The sequence below is a fragment of the Lissotriton vulgaris genome, unplaced genomic scaffold (assembly GCF_964263255.1).
Source record: "Lissotriton vulgaris unplaced genomic scaffold, aLisVul1.2 SCAFFOLD_825, whole genome shotgun sequence".
Classification (NCBI taxonomy): Eukaryota; Metazoa; Chordata; class Amphibia; order Caudata; family Salamandridae; genus Lissotriton; species Lissotriton vulgaris.
This window is the reverse complement of record NW_028251728.1, coordinates 257,420-275,718: the sequence shown is the minus strand read 5'-3', so window position 1 is coordinate 275,718 and position 18,299 is coordinate 257,420.

Here is an 18,299-nt window from a genome sequence, read left to right as displayed (position 1 = left end):
ATATATAGTTAGGGATTAGCATTTACAAAACCTTTTTTTACTCGCACAAAACCATTGAAATTCGCATATATAGTTAGATGCACTAACTATATATCGCGCACCCGCAATCCACTGCTGATGATGTCACATATTACATCATTCATGACATGGTCAGTGACATCACTGATGACATCACTGATGACAACTCAAATGACATCACTGACAGCATCACTGATGACGTCATTCATGTGATAATACGATGAATCTGTTAGATACACTCAGTGCAAACAGACACTCACAGATTGTCACTTATCCATAGAGTTACTCATACACCTAGTCAATCATGCAAAGAATCAATCACTCCTCCATTTCCTCAACTATACAGTTATACACATCTTACTTATTGAAACTTATTCTAACACATATTTACTCTCTTATACAATCACTGATACAAGTTTTCAATGATCCATGCAGCCACTCACACATTCACTAGCTATTATACACAGTAATTTATATATCTCAACTCTCACATGCACTGTGTTTTACATATGTACTTACTTTGTCATATAGCACTGAGATATCCATTTACTCACCAATACACTCATGCACACAGTCAACCACCCATACAGCTGTTTCCACATGCAGTTTTGAACCCATACATTCAGTGAATCAACTGTTCACACATCTATGCACAGAGTCACACACCTCCCAGCCACCCACACACACACACACTCACTCTCCCATACAAATACTTGGGCAACCAATCAATTACCCATATAGTTACTCATATAGCTACTGATCAACACATGCAACATTTTACAGAACAACAGACATAATGATGCACAAATTAAGACAGTTTAGTCACTAACCCATGCACTCAGTGAGACACATTTAAACACTCTCTCATACAGTCTGTCATGCATCTACTAAATCCTTCATCCAGACATCTACCATCTTATACATCCACTCATTCTTCAATATGTAAGACATATTTTAAATTTACAGAAACATACAGTCACTGGATGATGTCATCAGTGATGTCATTTTATTTGTCATTAGTGATGTTGTCAGTGATGTCATTTGAGTTGTCATCAGTGATGTCATCAGTGATGTCACTGACCATGTCATGAATGATGTAATATGTGACATCATCAGCAGTGGATTGCGGGTGCGCGATATATAGTTAGTGCATCTAACTATATATGCGAATTTCAATGGTTTTGTGCGAGTAAAAAAAGGTTTTGTAAATGCTAATCCCTAACTATATATGGTCTATAACCTATGGTTTTTACAGTGAATTTTCAAGGTTTTGTAAATGCTAATTCCTAACTATATATGGTCTATAACCTCTGTTTTTTTCAGTGAATTTCAATGGTTTTTTTAATATCAAATATCAAAAGCTGTAAAATGTATTCTTTTTTTTTTCTCCAAAGTACGTTCCCCGGTTCGCTTACTGGTGCGCGTACCGAGCGCTCCCCCGGCGAAATTTACATTTTTTTTCTTTATTTTTGCATGTATCAGCATCCTAATCCTCCCTCCGAAAACCTAGAGGGTCACAAAGTGTCTACCGTGCCCCCTTCTACCCATTCCGAACATTGTTTGTCCTCCATTTTGTGTCTCAGTTCTACCAATACTCAAAATGGAGGACTCCCGTAACGCGGCCGGTTCACGTACCGGGGAGCGCACCGGTAAGCGCTCGATAAAAAAAGGTGGGAAAGTAATTTACAGAAAAACCACTACAGACACTTTCATCAAATATAGAATAGCCCCTACTACATAGCAGTCCCTACCATTTCCCCAAATTTGATGGAATTTCATTGTGAAAATTATGCTGTAAGCCTGATTAAATATCCTAAGGTAAATTACCTAACAAACACACTTTTGAAGTGTTAGAATTGACAACCAATCAAAATGCTACTTTCAATATCTTCTATTATTTCATGACATTTGATTGGTTATGTACCTGAATATATATAAAGAAAGAGAGAGAAACACAGCCATTTTGACTACTACTTCTTGAAGTACATATCAAGTACATTTCAACTGATAACTTAAAGTTCTATTTGAAAGGTAAGATGTTATTTTAAAAACTGAAGTATGTTCTGTACTGTAAGTTAATTAGGTAAACATGTTCTGATAGTTATATACTATCCCTCTGTAATACTTATAGAATAAAATAGACTTCTCTGTTTTAGTTATGGATGGAGTTAGACTTGTCTTGTATAATTAAGAATTGACTTAGAGTTTATTTAATAAATTTTTTGACATTTCTACTTCCAGTTTGATACCATACACTGCCCAACGAAAAAATCACTGTTTAAAGAACCAAACTACCTGTCTGTACTTAAACCCAACAGTGCCCTATCTGTACTGATATATTTTTTTTAAATTCATTTTACAGCATACAAAATGGAAGGAGAGCAGAAAAATAACATGGAAATTGTGGCAGAATGCAACCAAGACACAGCAAATGATTCAGAATTATTTGATCAATCAATGGACATAGAACTTCTGCAATGTGTTGAAGCTGTGGATTTCTTAATTGAAAATGAGTCAAAATCTGACCAAGAATTATTAGAAGTTCTTTTTAATTTTGAAAATAAATCAGAATAATACATTTATATATAATAATTCAAAAATTGTTTGAGATATTATTCATTTTTATATGTATTTTTTAAACTAGTAGCAAATTGATTTTAATGTAAAATCAGACTTTAAATATACTGTGCAACTTTAAGTTTGCTCATAGTTACTTCCTTTCTTCCACTATATCATCTCCAATGTGTATTTAACATTTCTTTATCATCTCCTGCCTCCATGGTGTTTCTGCTTTCCTGACAGACTATGCTATGAATTCCATATACCTCAATAACTTCTGAAACAACCTGCAAGATATCTACAAAGGAAACAATGTATTTCTATTTTTAGACTCTGCATTGGTACCTACATGTTGGTACTTAAATAAAATAAGTAAAAACAAAACAAAAATAACAATCAATAAACATACAATATTTGAACATTCTTTCATCCTATTTTCCCAATATTACGCTTTCCGGACCGCTTCCCGGTGCGTGTACCGAGCGCTCCCCCGCAAAAAAAACGATATAAAAATTATTATTTTTTAACCCCGCGAGGCCCTTTTAAAGCCCCCTCATCAAACCTAGGGGGTCAGGGAAGATGTACTCTGCCCCCTTATGCTCATTTCCCACTTTGTTTTTCCCACCTTTTGTGTCTCGATCCTACAGAGACACAAGATGGCGGCCACTCTTGAAGGACTGGGCTATTCTAAGGCCCAGCGGTGCCAGGGGACAACACCTGAAACCTTCGTGGGTTACCTGTTCCGGCGTACAAATCACAGAGACACGGGACACTTCCTTCGGCGTCAAAGATCAGCGTTTATTTACTGCAGGGATACATAGATCGCTAGAAGTACAACAGAGTGTAGGTTCTGAGAGTCTGCTTCGAATTGCAAAAGTGGTTCGCTCCTTTTATACACATTTTCGTCATTGCACAACATAGCGAACAAAAGGTTACAACTCAGTTCCCACAATAAACTTCAAAAGTATTACATTCATGTTTTCAGAAGCCCGGAACATAATTACAGTAACATTGCCGGTTCCCAACTGTAAAAGCACATTATCCCACCATTAGGCACATTCCATTCTAGCTGTAAACGAGCTAAGAGAAGAGACAGAAACAGGTGCAAGGAAGACAAAGACAGACAACAGATTGAAAAGAGTGTAGGGGAAATATCGAAAGCGTGATCACAGGATCAAAGGATTCGAGCCTAACGCATGCAAGGCTGAAACAATAGACCGGCACGGCAAGATGAGCCTCGAGCGGGGCCATCTGCCTTTGCCGTGTCATCCCCCTAGTTATAAAGACACACTCAAAGGAATATGCATCTTCCGCAAGAGCTTGGGAATCCCAGGGTCATGAAGCGGACATTGTCCGTTCGCCGGCTACGTGAGGGCAAGAAACAAAATGGATGCCGTATCTAAAAGTGGAACCCGAGGGTTCAGATGGAGAAACCCACGAATAAGACGAACCCTGCAAAGTAGTCTAGCGAAAACGCGTACACCTACTAAACTCGTCATTTGCGGTTCGTAGATACCAAACTCGTCCGTATTTGAACAAGCCCAATACGTCGTTACAATTCTCATGGAACCTCACTCTTGACTGTTTAGAATGTTTACAGACACCGGAAAGCCAATCAGCTTCACTTCGCGAAGTTCCGTTACGCGTCAGGTACGCGAACCGGAGCGCTAACCGGAGCGCTGTCACAGATATATCTGTTTTTTAAAACGTTAATTTCTCAAAATCCACTGGAGCACATATATTGAGACATAGCAAAGGCACGTCGGGCAAACCATATCTACAATTTTGCCAAGTTTCGTGTAAATCCATTCAGCCGTTCGAGCTAAAAGTGAGTCCAACCGCCCTATGGAAAACTCAATGTTAAAAACACGTTTTGGGACCCCCCTCTTTTCTCGGCCCCCCTTGACGAAACCCTTACAAGGGCTACTCAGAAACAAAATGTGCCATTTTTCTGAAAATTTCAGCCAATTCCGTCCACAAACGCCAAAGTTATTCGACATAGAATTTTCAAAAATCCCATAGGAAAAAAATCCTAACTGTATATACCTACTGGCGATCGCCAGTAGGTAATAAGCAATTCGACTGAAGGTAATCCTTTTCACACACCACTAAAACAGAGGGAGACTCCCCCTCTATTCAGTCACTTGTATAGTGTGTGTTATCAAAATCCTAAATACACATTTCAATTCAATGGACTCCTCCTCTACTTCTCACGCCAAGTAGCTCCGGTTGCTGTCTGCCTGTTCTGTGCCTCTGCCAGGCTGGTAGGGGTCAAAGCCCAGCCTTGCTTGTTGGCCCTTTATTCTGCACCTTTTTTGCTGCTTGCACCTCTTTTCTTTTATTGTGTTCACTGTGCCCCACTGTTTTATTCTCATTGTAAGAACTGTGCGCCTCTGGTTTAGGGTAGGCCACTCCCCACCTCGCTCACTGCTGCTCCTCTGTGCCACCGCCGCTGTTTCCACCGCTGTTTTCGCCCCCGTGCCATTGTTGTAACCTCATTTTGTTCTGTGATTTTATTTTCTCCCCCTATGTCCTGTGATCCGCTGTGCCTGCTACAGCCGTTTATTTTCCCCTCCACTGCCTTCCCCTAACCCCTTAAATGGAGGCCGATCAGCGGCCACGCTGCTGGCACGCCAAAGGCAAGTCCATCTGTGCCCATCCGTGCCTGGACCACGCCCAGCGCCTGGATCCCTGGCCCCCGCGAACACCATGATGCCCGCCTCCGCTAGGGCTCCAGCATCCTCTACGCACCTAACACCGGTCGATCACACACCTGCTGCCTGGCCATCCCGAAAAGCACCCAAGGACCCTTCTCCCGCCAAAACTGCAACTTCACCAGCATCCGGCCCACCAACCCACCCGCAGAAGAACCCAACTTCCTCAGATGCATCCTGCTCAACACCCGCTCCACCCGCAAACATGCCGTTGAACTCTGGGACCTACTCGACACCAACGCCCCATACGTCGCCTTCCTGATGGAGACCTGGCTGACCCCCTCCTCGGCACCTGACATCGCCATAGCCATGGCAGAAAGCTACAAGATCACCCGCAAGGATCGCACCAACGGTACAGGAGGAGGAATCGCCATCGTCCACAGGAACACTCTCAAAGTATCAACAAACACCGACGACACACTCAGCTCCGCTGAACACCTGCACTTCCAGATCCACACCGACCCCAACACCACCATCAGAGGCACCCTCATCTACAGACCCCCCCGGACCCCGACCGCAATTCAGCGACTCCATCACCGAACTCGTCAGCACGCACACCCTCACCTCTATGGACTACATCCTCCTCGGGGACCTGAACTTCCACCTCGAGAACAAAAACGACACCAACTCCACCCGAATGACAACCTCTGCAACCTCAGACTCATACAACTTGTCACAGCACCTACACACTCCGCCGGCCACACGCTTGACCCCATCTGCTCTGCGAGCACCCACGTCTTCTTCGACTGCACCATCGAACTCCGCTGGACTGACCACCGCTGCATCCACTTCACCATCCAGAAACCCACCATACACCACTGCACCCAGCACCTCGCCGCAGCTGGGGCAAGATCACAAAGGACCAGCTAACTGCCGCCCTCACCCAGAGCACACCCACAGACCCGACCGACCCCGACGCCGCAGCCGCAGTCTCACACAATGGATCAACAACTGTGCCAACACCCTCGCCCCGCTCAAGAAGCCCGCCAACACCCACACCAGCAAGAGAGCCAGCTGGTTCACTGAAGACCTCCAGGCCTCCAAGCGAGCCTGCCGTAAACTAGAGGAAAACTGGACCCACGAAAAAACAATGGAAAGCTACACAACCCACATGAACGCCACCCGCCAACACCACCAACTCATCAGATCCACCAATAGGACCACCTTCAGAGACTGCCTAGACAACAACGCACATAACAGCAAAGAGCTTTTCAGCATCATGAAGGAACTATCCAACGCCAGCTCCAACACCAATGACATCTCACCATCACAAGACCTGTGCGACTCGCTGGCCACTTTCTTCCATCGCAAGAGCGCAGACATCCACGACAGTTTTGACACCGTCACCACCTCGGCAACATCCGACACCCTCTCTCCCATGACCATCACCACCTGCACCAACCGCCTGCTCGCTTGGAACAACATCAACGATGACGACACCATCAAGATCATGAACACCGTCCACTCCGGATCCCCGGAAGACCCCTGCCCACACAACATCTTCAACAAAGCCAGCAGCTCCATTGCATCTCACCTCCGGAAAACCATCAACATCTCCTTAGAGACAGCGACCTTCCCGGGGAGCTGGAAGCATGCAGAGATCAACACCCTACTAAAGAAACCCAAGGCAGACCCCAAGGACCTCAAGAACTTCCGACCCATCTCCCTGCTCCCGGCGAAGGTCATTGAAAAGGCAGTCAACAAACAACTAACCAGCTTCCTCAAAGAGAACAACATCCTGGACAAATCCCAGTCCGGGTTCCGCAGCAACCACAGCACCGAAACTGCCCTCATCACCGCCACCGAAGACATCAGAATCATGCTCGACAATGGAGAAACCGCCTCCCTCCTCCTCCTGGACCTGTCAGCCGCTATCGACACAGTCTGCCACCGCACACTAAGAGAACGCCTCCACGACGCCGAAGTCCAGGAAAAGGCCCTGGACTGGACCACTTCCTTCTTCTCCAGGAGAACCCAGAGCGTCCGCCTCCCTCTCTTCCACTCCAAAACCACCAGGATCATCTGCAGCGTACCGCGAGATTCATCTCTCAGCCCAACGTTGTTCAACGTCTACATGTTCCCACTCGCCCACGTTGCCTGACAGCACGACCTAAACATCATCTACTACGCTGACGACACCCAACTGATCCTCTCACTCACCAAGGACCCTCACACCGCCAAAACCAACCTCCACGAAGGAATGAAGGCTGTCGTCGACTGGATGAGGGATAGCCGACTGAAGCTGAACTCGGACAAGACAGAGATCCTCATCTTCGTCCCCACCCCCTCGGCTTGGGACGATTCCTGGTGGCCAACGGCACTAGGAGCACCCCCTACATCCACCAACCACGCATGAAACCTAGGGGTCATCCTCGACCCCACACTCTCCATGACAAAGCAGGTCAACGCCGTCTCCTCCTCCTGCTTCAACACCCTCCGCATGCTTCGCAGGATCTTCAAGCGGATCCCCACCGAAACTAGAAGGATGGTCACGCAAGCCCTCGTCAGCAGTAGACTGGACTACGGCACCGTACTCTATGCAGGAGCCCCGGCCAAACTCCTGACACGACTCTAACGCACCTAGAACGCTTCCGCACGCCTGATCCTCGACATTCCCTGCTGCAGCCACATCACACCCCACCTGAAAGACCTGCACTGGCTCCCCATCAACAAGAGGATAACCTTCAAGCTCCTCACCCACGCACACAAGGCACTCCACGACACCGGACCAGTGTACCTCAACAGACGACTCGGCCTGTACACCCCCGCCCATCAGCTCCGCTCCGCAGACCACGCCCTCGCCATCATCCCCCGTATCTGAAGAGTAACCACCGGCGGCAGATCATTTTCCCACCTCACCGCCAAGACATGGACCACGCTTGAAGGACTGGGCTATTCTAAGGCCCAGCGGTGCCAGGGGACAACACCTGAAACCTTCGTGGGTTACCTGTTCCGGCGTACATAACACAGAGACACGGGACACTTCCTTCGGCGTCAAAGATCGAGGTTTATTTACTGCAGGGAACACAGAAGTCACAAGAAGTACAGCGTGTGTAGGTTCTAGGAGACTGCTTCAAATTGCAACAGTGGATCGCTCCTTTTATACAGATTTCAGTCATAGCACAACATGGCGAATAAAAGGTTACAACTCAGTTCCCACAGTAAACTTCAAAAGGGTTGCTTTCATGTATTCAGGGTCCCGGAACATAATTACAGTAGCATCGCCGGTTCCCAACTGTAAAAGTACGTTATCCCACCATTAAGTTCATTCCATTCCGGCTGTAAACGAGTTTAAGGAAGAGACAGAAACAGGTGCGAGGAAGACAGAGATAGACAACAGATTGAAAAGAGTGTTGGGGGTGATATTGGAAACACGATTGCGGGATCAAAGGATTCGTGCCTAATGAATGCACGACTGAAACAATAGACCGGCACGGCAAAATGAGCCTCGAGCGGGGCCATCTGCCTTTACAGTGTCATCCCCCTCATCATAAAGACACCCTCAAAGGAACACGTGTCTTCCGCAAGAGCTTGGGAATCCCAGGGTCACGAAGCGGACAGTGTCCGTTCGCTGGCTACTTGAGGGCAAGAGACAAAATGGATGCTGTATCTAAAATGGAACCCTTGGGTTCAGATGAAGAAACCCACGAATAAGACGAACGGTTCAGGCCAGTGTAGCGAAAATGTGTACACCCACTAAACCCGTCATTTGCGGTTCATAGATACCAAACTCGTCCATATTCGAACAAGTCGAGAACACCACTATAATTGTCACGGAACTCAGACGCTCCTTTTGCCCTCATGTAGGCAAGCACTAGTCGATATCAGAATCGATCTCGATATTCATCAGATCATTCAGATGTTGCTGCAACATCATTCTGTCCATCAATGCTTCCTTGGTAACAGATGGCCGTCTTATACACGTCGTAGCACAGAGGCCACATAAGGCAGGACCACACTGTACACAAAGACAACACGTGAACAGAAATGCTACAACAACCCCAATGATCATCAGAATCTTCCAACCCCACGTCGACATCAGGCCCCAAAACCATCCTAGTAGCGTCCAATCACCTACGTCCACGTGTATGGACTCAGAGATTTTATGCAACTTCGAGATGGCTTGATAGACAGTTGGAGCGTTATCAGGGATGAAAATGCAGCAACTCGAATGGATCACCTTACATACACCACCTCTATCTGCAAAAACAACGTCTAAAACCATACGGTTTTGCAACGTCATAAGCCTGTCCGCCTGAAGCTCTGCTGTCAGATTACCAAGAGCACTTGCAGTTATATTAGCAGGCGATTCCACCACACGAGTCAACTGTCTCAGGTTCCTACTATTGTTCATAGGTCCCCAAAACAGCAGGAAACCCTTAAAGAAGTCTCCTGTTCTTGACCGGCAGTGTCCTCTTCGCTAATAACGCCTCTCACAACTCTAGTCTTGTGATAGTCCGAGGCAACAGTGAAAGTCGGTGGCAACAGATTCGCAATATAACAGGTGCCCGAGAAATCACGAGGCAACCATGTATATGCGCGATCGTAACACACAAAGTATGTACCCTTGGCAGTCAACAAAACAGGGGAAGAGAGCGTTGGTAAAACATACGTTTCAGTGCAAGCACTCCTCCCAAGCTGAGCTCGCGGGCTTCGGCCAAGGCCTTTCAAGCAGAAATTACCGAGATGGGGTACAATCCAGATCAGAGACGAGCTTTTAAGCTGTCTATCACCCACTGACATGCTATACTCAGCCTCACTCAGATCCCTGTATGCTCGCACCTCTTCCTCTGGGATAAGCGATGCATCAAAAATATCCCTATCTAAGTCAGCAATCGCTCTTGCCAAAGGCTTGTGGTACGGGCCGGGACCATGATCTCCAGTGCGTGGCTCTCGATGGGGGTAGGAATCTAGTGCGCTACGAAACCTAGTTTGGAATGCTCGAGCTGACCCCTGGGAGCTGTAAGGAAGAGCCAGATACGGAATTCCCCTATCCATAGTATGTGGCATTATTCCACACACCCAACAGTTAGTAGTATTCATCACCAACTGATGTTGATGAAGAAGCTGGACAAAGGAGTTGTTCATGAACTCCGCACGTCTAACCTGTTCGTGTTGGGGCAGAGGGTGAAAGGAATGCGGAGAAACAGTGGGAATAGATTTTGGTTCAGAAGAAGAAGTAGGTAAAGCAGAAGGCAATAACGACTGTATTCCTAAATATACTCCACCCACCAATAACATGGAAACAGTCAGAAACAGCAGGAATACCTGAAACAGAAAGCATTTTGTTCGTACAACCCTATGCAATGTCGATCTCTGAGCTAGCATCCTCTCCACTTCCGACAACTTTGAGAATTCCATCCTCTAAAAACCGTCCGCAACATTCTTGACGTACTTTGTTCTGAGTAGCGATTATCAATTCCCAGGAGTTCCCAGGAATCGACAAAAGTACCGACCTAGTGTCAGGAACCTGCTAAACAGAAGTAAGTACCCGCACGGCCCTACGGTCAACCCGGATGTAAGGCTTTCTCTAATCAAACATTCAATTTTAATGCAAATCTCCTAGCTGTGGAAAAACATACGTGGAAAAGAACTCGAGAATTAATGGAGGATGCAATTGTTCATAATGTTCAAGGCAACAGTAAGGGGGTAATATGAATTCAAAAAGGGGGAAAGAACAAAAAGGAGTTTTATTTATTAGTCTTTGTTATGAGAACAAAGAAAATATCTGCTTCTTTCAGGGCGAGTCTGTTCTTCAAATAATTGTTCAGGTTGTGGAACAGAATCCAATCGATCAGACGACAATTCAAGCCTCGAGTTCTCCAATGATGAAGATTCAACAAATGTATCTGACTGCAATGAAGTATCTCCTACAGGTTGAGCATCACTAAACGGCACAAATTTCGTTGGGGTCTCTGTTTCCGCTGCAGCAATCCCAGTCCTCACCCAAGAATCTGCTGGCAGAGGGATAGGAACTTTTTTGGTGTGGGTGGCATGCACCCAGTTCCTCCTGCCCTCCAAACGAACTGCAGTCCTTGTGGCTAGGAGGACTTGGAACGGACCCACAAATCTCGGCTCCAAATTGCGCTTCCTGCCGAAGTTGCGGGTGACTACTCAGTCACCCGGTTGGAGCCGATCTCCAGGACCCTCAGTCTGTGCCGGTAGAGCTTCAAAGACCTGTTGATGAATTAACCTCAGTTTAGCAGTCAGATCATGAAGATAATCAGTTAACATTGGGTACTCAAGACTATCAAAGGCCTTAGGCCTAGGGACTCCCCAGACTTTCGCAGGACGGCCGAACACAATCTCATATGGGATAAGCCCTACTCAAGAGTGTACAGTCGCCCTGGTCGACAAGAGAGCCAGAGGCAAGGCATCAGGCCATGACAGACCAGTCGTAGCTTGAATCTTAGCAAGTTTCAGATTCAGAGTACCATTGTACCCTTCAACTAAACCCGCTGACTGGGGATGATTGGCGCTATGGAATTTTTGTCGAATTCCAAGGCCCTTACACACACTCTGCATCACACTCCCCACAAACTCACTTCCGTTATCTGACCATACAATCCGTGGCATTCCATACCGAGGAAAGTATTCCTTCAGTAGGACTTTCGCTGTGGACAGGGCAGTATTATCTTTAAGAGGATAGGCCTTGATCCATCTGGAGAACGCGCAAACCACAACTAAAACATACTTCAGGTTATTGCATCTCTCCATATGGATGAAGTCCAGTTGGATAACTTAAAAGGGACATGTAGGAGGAGCAAAATGGCCAGGTGGAGTGGGGGTGCCCTTACCGGGATTGTACATCATACATACCATACAATTCTTAACCACTCTCTCAGCACACTTAGCGATACCATCATTCTTCCATACAGGGGACAGTAACTTGCATATACCTTTCGCGCTAATATTTGACAAGCCGTGAGCCATAGTCACAACGGCTAGCACATATGCATCCGGTAACATCCACCTCTGACATTCCGACAAATCAATCTAACATCCATACACATCTAACTTTCCCGTGCTTTCTTTCCACTTTGTCTTTTCAGTTTCGGTGGCCTCATTCTGAATCGCTTTCACGCTCTCAACAGTGTCCTCACACATACCAGTCTCTGCCGGCCACCTTACTGAACTCGTAACGTACATTCGGGTTGCAAGGTTCTCAGCTGTCTCTTTAGCAATCTCATCCGCAAACGCGTTACCACGACCAACATCATCCGTCACCTTTCGGTGCGCGCTGCATTTAATAATCGCCACCTGATTAGGCAATGTAAGTGCGTCCAAAAGATCGTTCACGAGTTGTCCGTGTTGGATCTTCGTGCCATGCGATGTCATAAATCCTCTTTCTCTCCACAGACGACCAAAGCTATGTGCAACGCCAAATGCATACTGACTATCCGTAAACACATTCACTCGCTTTCCCTTAGATAAAACACACGCTCTCGTCAACGCAATCAACTCTGCCGCCTGCGCGGAATTCTGGCTCAATCTCACAGTTTCCACGACCGTACTCAATGTCACCACAGCATACTCAGTCGTCACATCACCATTCGGCAACTTGAAACACGAACCATCAACATACAAGGTACCATCGGGATCTGCCAATGGAGTGTTTTTTAGGTCAACACGACCCTTCGTTTCTTCCTCAGTTCGCAAATAACAATCATGTGGTGGTACATCATCTGATTCCATATTAGTCGGCAACAACGTCGCCGGGTTCAGTACATTACAGCGCTTTATTTGTATATGACTTGCCAAAAACGCCAACTCGTAACCGGACAACCTTGCGCTCGTCAAGTGTTGAGTTTTTGTACGATTTAAGAGAGTGTCAACTGCATGCGGAACCATCACCGTAAGCATATTATCCATGACCAATCCTGCAGACTGTCGAATGGACACCGCAGCCGCCGCTGTCGCTCTTAGACAACTCGGCAACGCTCTAGCTACTGGATCCAAGGTCGAGGAAAAATATGCACATGGACGCTGCTTACCACCAAATTGTTGCGTCAAAATACTCAACGCGGGGAGGAGCTTCGCGGGCAACCAAGATGGCCGCGTAAGCTCGGAGCTCCGCGGACCCTCCGATCCTCCGCAAATATCCTGTTCGAAATCCTGATCCACGTTGGTGGATTCTACTTGTTGACGGGTCACTGAAGCGGGAGCCGCTTTCCGCTTCCAAATCGGTGGTTCCTACGCTGAGCTACGTCGAGTGGAACTCCGTGCCAAGGATGCGCCAATGTCTCTCCGATCTTCGTCACTCTGCACGACTGGACTGCGTAGTGGCTGCTTGAGGTCCCTATTGGCGAAGTGCTTGTGACTGAGGGGCTCACTATCATCGGCCTGGCCTGAATTTCTGGCTTCGACCCATTTTCTTGTTTCGCTTGGCTCTGGCTTAGGCGGTGTGCCCCTTTGTTCTCATCGGACCCATCATGGCGGGCAGAGGGGACCCCGACAAGACGTCGAACAAAGGCGTTCGCAGCAAGACCCAAACACAACTGAACAGGATTGAGCGGTATGTTCAGCCGCGGACGCCACCTGCTGCGGTGGCCTCCAATAAAGACCTTCCTTCGTCGGGCTCGCCCGATGGGTCCGAGCCTACCCTCAGTGACATTATGGGGGCCATCGCAGGCATACAGTCCGAACTGCAGAAACAGCATGAGGTCTTGACTCACAAGGTGGACACTTTGGCAGTTGATCTCACCCTTATCAGGGCCGACCTGGGCAAGACTAATGACCGTGTGAAGTCGTTGGATATTAAAACCTCTAGCCTAACCACCGATGTCTCGGACCTGCAGACTGAGGTCCGGACTTTGCGGTTGACTACTGATCATTTCTCCAGGAGGCTGGAGGATTTTGAGGGACGTGCCAGGCGGCAGAATGTCCGAATCATTGGTGTTCCGGAAGGCTCAGAGGAAGCGGCAGTGGACCTTTTTGTGGAGGAACTGATTCAGACACATCTGGCGCCTTCTGGCCTGAGTAACCTCTTCTCAGTGGAACGCGCTCACCGGGTTCCGGGCGGCCCGCCGAAGTCTGGCATGGCACCCAGACCCATCATTGCACGACTCCTCAATTTTCGGGATCGGGACGCGATGCTACAGGCGTCCAGAAGGCATGGACCGCTTAAGTTCCAGAATTAGGAAGTACATTTCTATCCTGACTTCACCAGGGCTGTTCAGAGACAGCATCAGAGCTATGCGGGAGTGAAACGGCGACTGAGGGAAATGGGTTTTAAGTACTCGATGTTGTTCCCTGCCAAGCTTCGGATTGAACATGATGGTCATGCCCTGTTCTTTGACGTCCCCAAAAATGTTAGCGACTGGCTGGACACTCTGCCGCAACGCCGGGATGACCACGGCGAGCACACTGGAGGCGCGACTGGTGGTTCTGATCAATGAGACTTGGCTCTACTGCAAGGACTTTGGCGGTTGGTGGCCCTGCTATATGTGACTGTCAATACTGTTATTGCGTTGACTTTGCCAATTCTCCTGTCGTTTACAGGGAGGGTGGCGGGAGGTGTTCGTGGGGATTCCTTACTCCTCTGGGGGCTTCTCGTAGACTAGTTAATGGGGCGACAGGCACACTGCTGGTTGGGGGGGCTCTTTAGTCTGATGCAGGGGTGCAGGGTGGGGGGAGGGTCTGGGCAAGTTTATTAGTTTGTTTGTTCTTTCTTTCCTTCTTTTCTTAGGCAATGGATCATGTACAGTGCTGAGTTTCGCTTGTTGTTGAGGATTGTTGGGGGTGGGGGGAGCGGGCGACGCGATGATGGGGGGTAGGAAACTACGAGTACTCAGTTGGAATGTTAATGGGCTGGGTGACCGTATCAAGAGAGGGGTTGTGATTCAACTGCTTAAACGCCACATGCCTGATGTTGTCCTTCTACAGGAGATGCACTTGGTTGGGAACACGTGCAAAGCACTCAATCGTAAGGGGTACAAGATGGTGGCCCACTCGGGGTTCTCTTCGGGCTCTCGGGGGGCGGGTGTCCTTGTACGCACGTCCCTTCCACTTGAGATAGATGTCACCATGATTGATGAGAGAGGGCGTTACGCCGCAGTGGCGGGGAGATGGGAAGGGCGTGCCCTGACGTTACTTTCGGTTTACGTTCCCCCAGGCCTACAGTCTAGTACTTTCCAAGACCTTGGTGGCGCCATTTTAACTTTGCCTGCTGGTTTGTTGGTTTTGGGGGGTGATTTCAACTCAGTCTGTTCTGGCTCCTTGGACCGACATCCGCCTAGAAACCTCCGGAGTTCCAAATTGTGGTTGCCATCCTTCCTCGAATCCATGGGCTTAGTGGATAGCTGGCGACTTTTACACCCTACGCTCCGCCATTTCTCCTTCCTTTCCGGCGCACATGGTAGTCTATCTCGTATAGACTATGTTCTCACCTTAACAGCACACGCGCCTGCCGTGTCTGAGGCCCGATTTTTGGCGCGGGGCATTTCTGACCATTCCCCGTTATGGGTTTCATTTGATTTTGACATCGTCCTGTCGGACCGACCGGTGGCGGTTAACCCGTGGTATTTCCGCAATCCCAAAACTCGCGCCCTCCTAGCCAAGGCCATCGACCTTTACTTTTCTGAAAATGAGGGCTCGGTTGGCTCGGCCGCGACCCTGTGGGAGGCATTTAAGACTGTTTTGAGGGGCGAGGCATTCGCTCTTATAGCGGAGGCCCGTAGAGTCAGAGATGCCGACCTGATGCGCATCGAGGAGGAGGTTATGAGCCTTGACTCCCAGTTGGGGCCTGAGCCCGACCCCGCTCTCCTACATGCCCTTTCCCTCAAACAGTCTGAATATCACGATCTTGCCACAAATGCTGCCCTCGCCTTGGCTAAGGAACAGCAAGGTCGTATCTATGACGTTGGTGACAAGGCCGGGAAGTTGCTGGCCTGGTTGGACAGGAGGGAGATGGCCGGCCGCGTTGTGCCCGAGATTTTGGGCGACGACGGGGTTGCTGTCACTGACCCCAGTGCCATTGCCGAGTCTTTTGCTGATTATTTTCGGGGTGTCTACACCTCTACCTCAGATCGTTCCGAGGTTGACTCGACAACGCTTCTCTCGGCCGTTGACCTTCCCTGTCTCTCTGAAGAAGACCGTGACGATTTGGACAGAGACATATCTGCCGACGAGATCGCTCTTGCGATCCGTTCGTTGCGGTCGGGTAAGGCACCTGGTCCCAACGGCATCCCGGTCGAGTTGTATAAGATTCGGCCGGACGTGGTTTCCCCGCACTTGCGCACTATGTTTTTGGAAGCGCGAGACGCCGGCCTTCTTCCCCTTGACCAGAGGTTGGCCACAATTGTGGTCATCCATAAGGAAGGGAAGCCGAGAGACATGTGTCGTTCTTATCGTCCCATCTCTCTCCTGAATGTCGAGCCTAAGATCCTTGCCAAGCTACTCGCTAATCGACTGATTGGAGTTATTGGCGACTTAGTGCATCCGGACCAGTCGGGCTTTATTCCTCACCGCAACACTGCCCTCAACTTGCGTCGACTCCACGGCGCCCTGGCTAGGGCCCATACCCTTGAGGAACCGGCAGTCCTCGCTTCTCTTGACGCCACAATGGCCTTTGACTCTCTTGAGTGGAGTTACCTCTGGGCAGTGTTGACGAAGCTCGGTTTTGGCCCGGTGTTTATGGGTTGGGTGAAACTTCTCTACGCTAGCCCACTGGCTAATGTTACTGTCAATGGCCTTCTATCGGCGCCTTTTGCCCTTCACAGGGGAACCAGACAGGGTTGCCCCCTGTCGCCTCTTTTGTTTGCCCTTGCTCTGGAGCCGCTTGCGGCCATGTTGCGCACACACCCTGATTTGCATGGCATAACCTGGGCCCCCGGCTTCGAGGACAGGATCTCCCTCTATGCCGATGATATTCTGCTTTACTTAACTTCCCCCTGTAAGTCACTCATCGTGGCATGCGACGTACTTAGACTTTTTGGCCGGTACTCTGGCCTAGTTATTAACTGGGCCAAGTCCTCCCTGTACGTACTAAAAGGGTACACGCCACGCCTCCCCAGAGGCTGCAACATCCAGTTGGCCGGACAGGGGTTTAAGTACTTGGGGATTTACATCTCCGGGAGTTCGAAGGCGCGATATGACCACAACTTGCTCCCTCCTCTCCAGCGCCTCCGGCGCGATGTGGAGAGTTGGCGCAAGCTTCCGCTCTCCCTGCTTGGCCGTGCGGCATTGTTTAAGATGATGTCTTTGCCCAGGTTCCTCTATGCTTTGCAGAACACTCAAGATCCGGTTCCGGCCCGCTACTTTAGGGAGATTGAGAGCCTCCAACGTGCCTTGTTCTGGGACGGTCGCCCCCGCGTCGCTGTCACGAAGCTCACGCTTCCGTGGTACGACGGGGGCATAGCACTGCCGGACATGCGTAGGTATTATTGGGCCTCCCAACTGGCGGTTATTAACCATGGTCTCTATGGTCCGGTGAACAGCCCCGGTTATGCCATGGATAGATGGCTCCTGGGCGGCGGTAATTATTAACGGGCCCTATACTCGAGGTCTTTGGATAGACGGATGTCGGGTCCAACGAAGACAGCGGTCCACATTTGGCGGGCGATCACCAAGGCGCAGGGCTGGCAGGGCAGGCTGACCAGATTCACCCCTCTGTATGACTCTGATATTTTGGGCAGGTTGTGGCACACCAAGGGCTTCGATAAATGGGACCTCATAGGCATCTCCAGGGTGGACGACATGATCTCTAAGGGTGAAATCAAGACCTTTCTCCAGTTGCAGGCTGAATACCAGTTGGGCGGCTCGGAGTCCTTCCGCTACGCCCAGCTGCGGCACGCGCTACTCTCTGCCAAACCGACGGAGGGGGCGATTCCGGAGAGCTCCCCCTTAGAAGACAGAGTGTTGGATGGCCATATGCCCGATAGTGCTATCTCATTGTCATATAAAAAACTAATCAATGTCCGCACCGACCTTCTCCTTGGAGTGCATGATCAGTGGGTTGGAGATGGCCTAGAGATCGATGATGAGGATTGGCAGAGCGCAGTGTCCTCC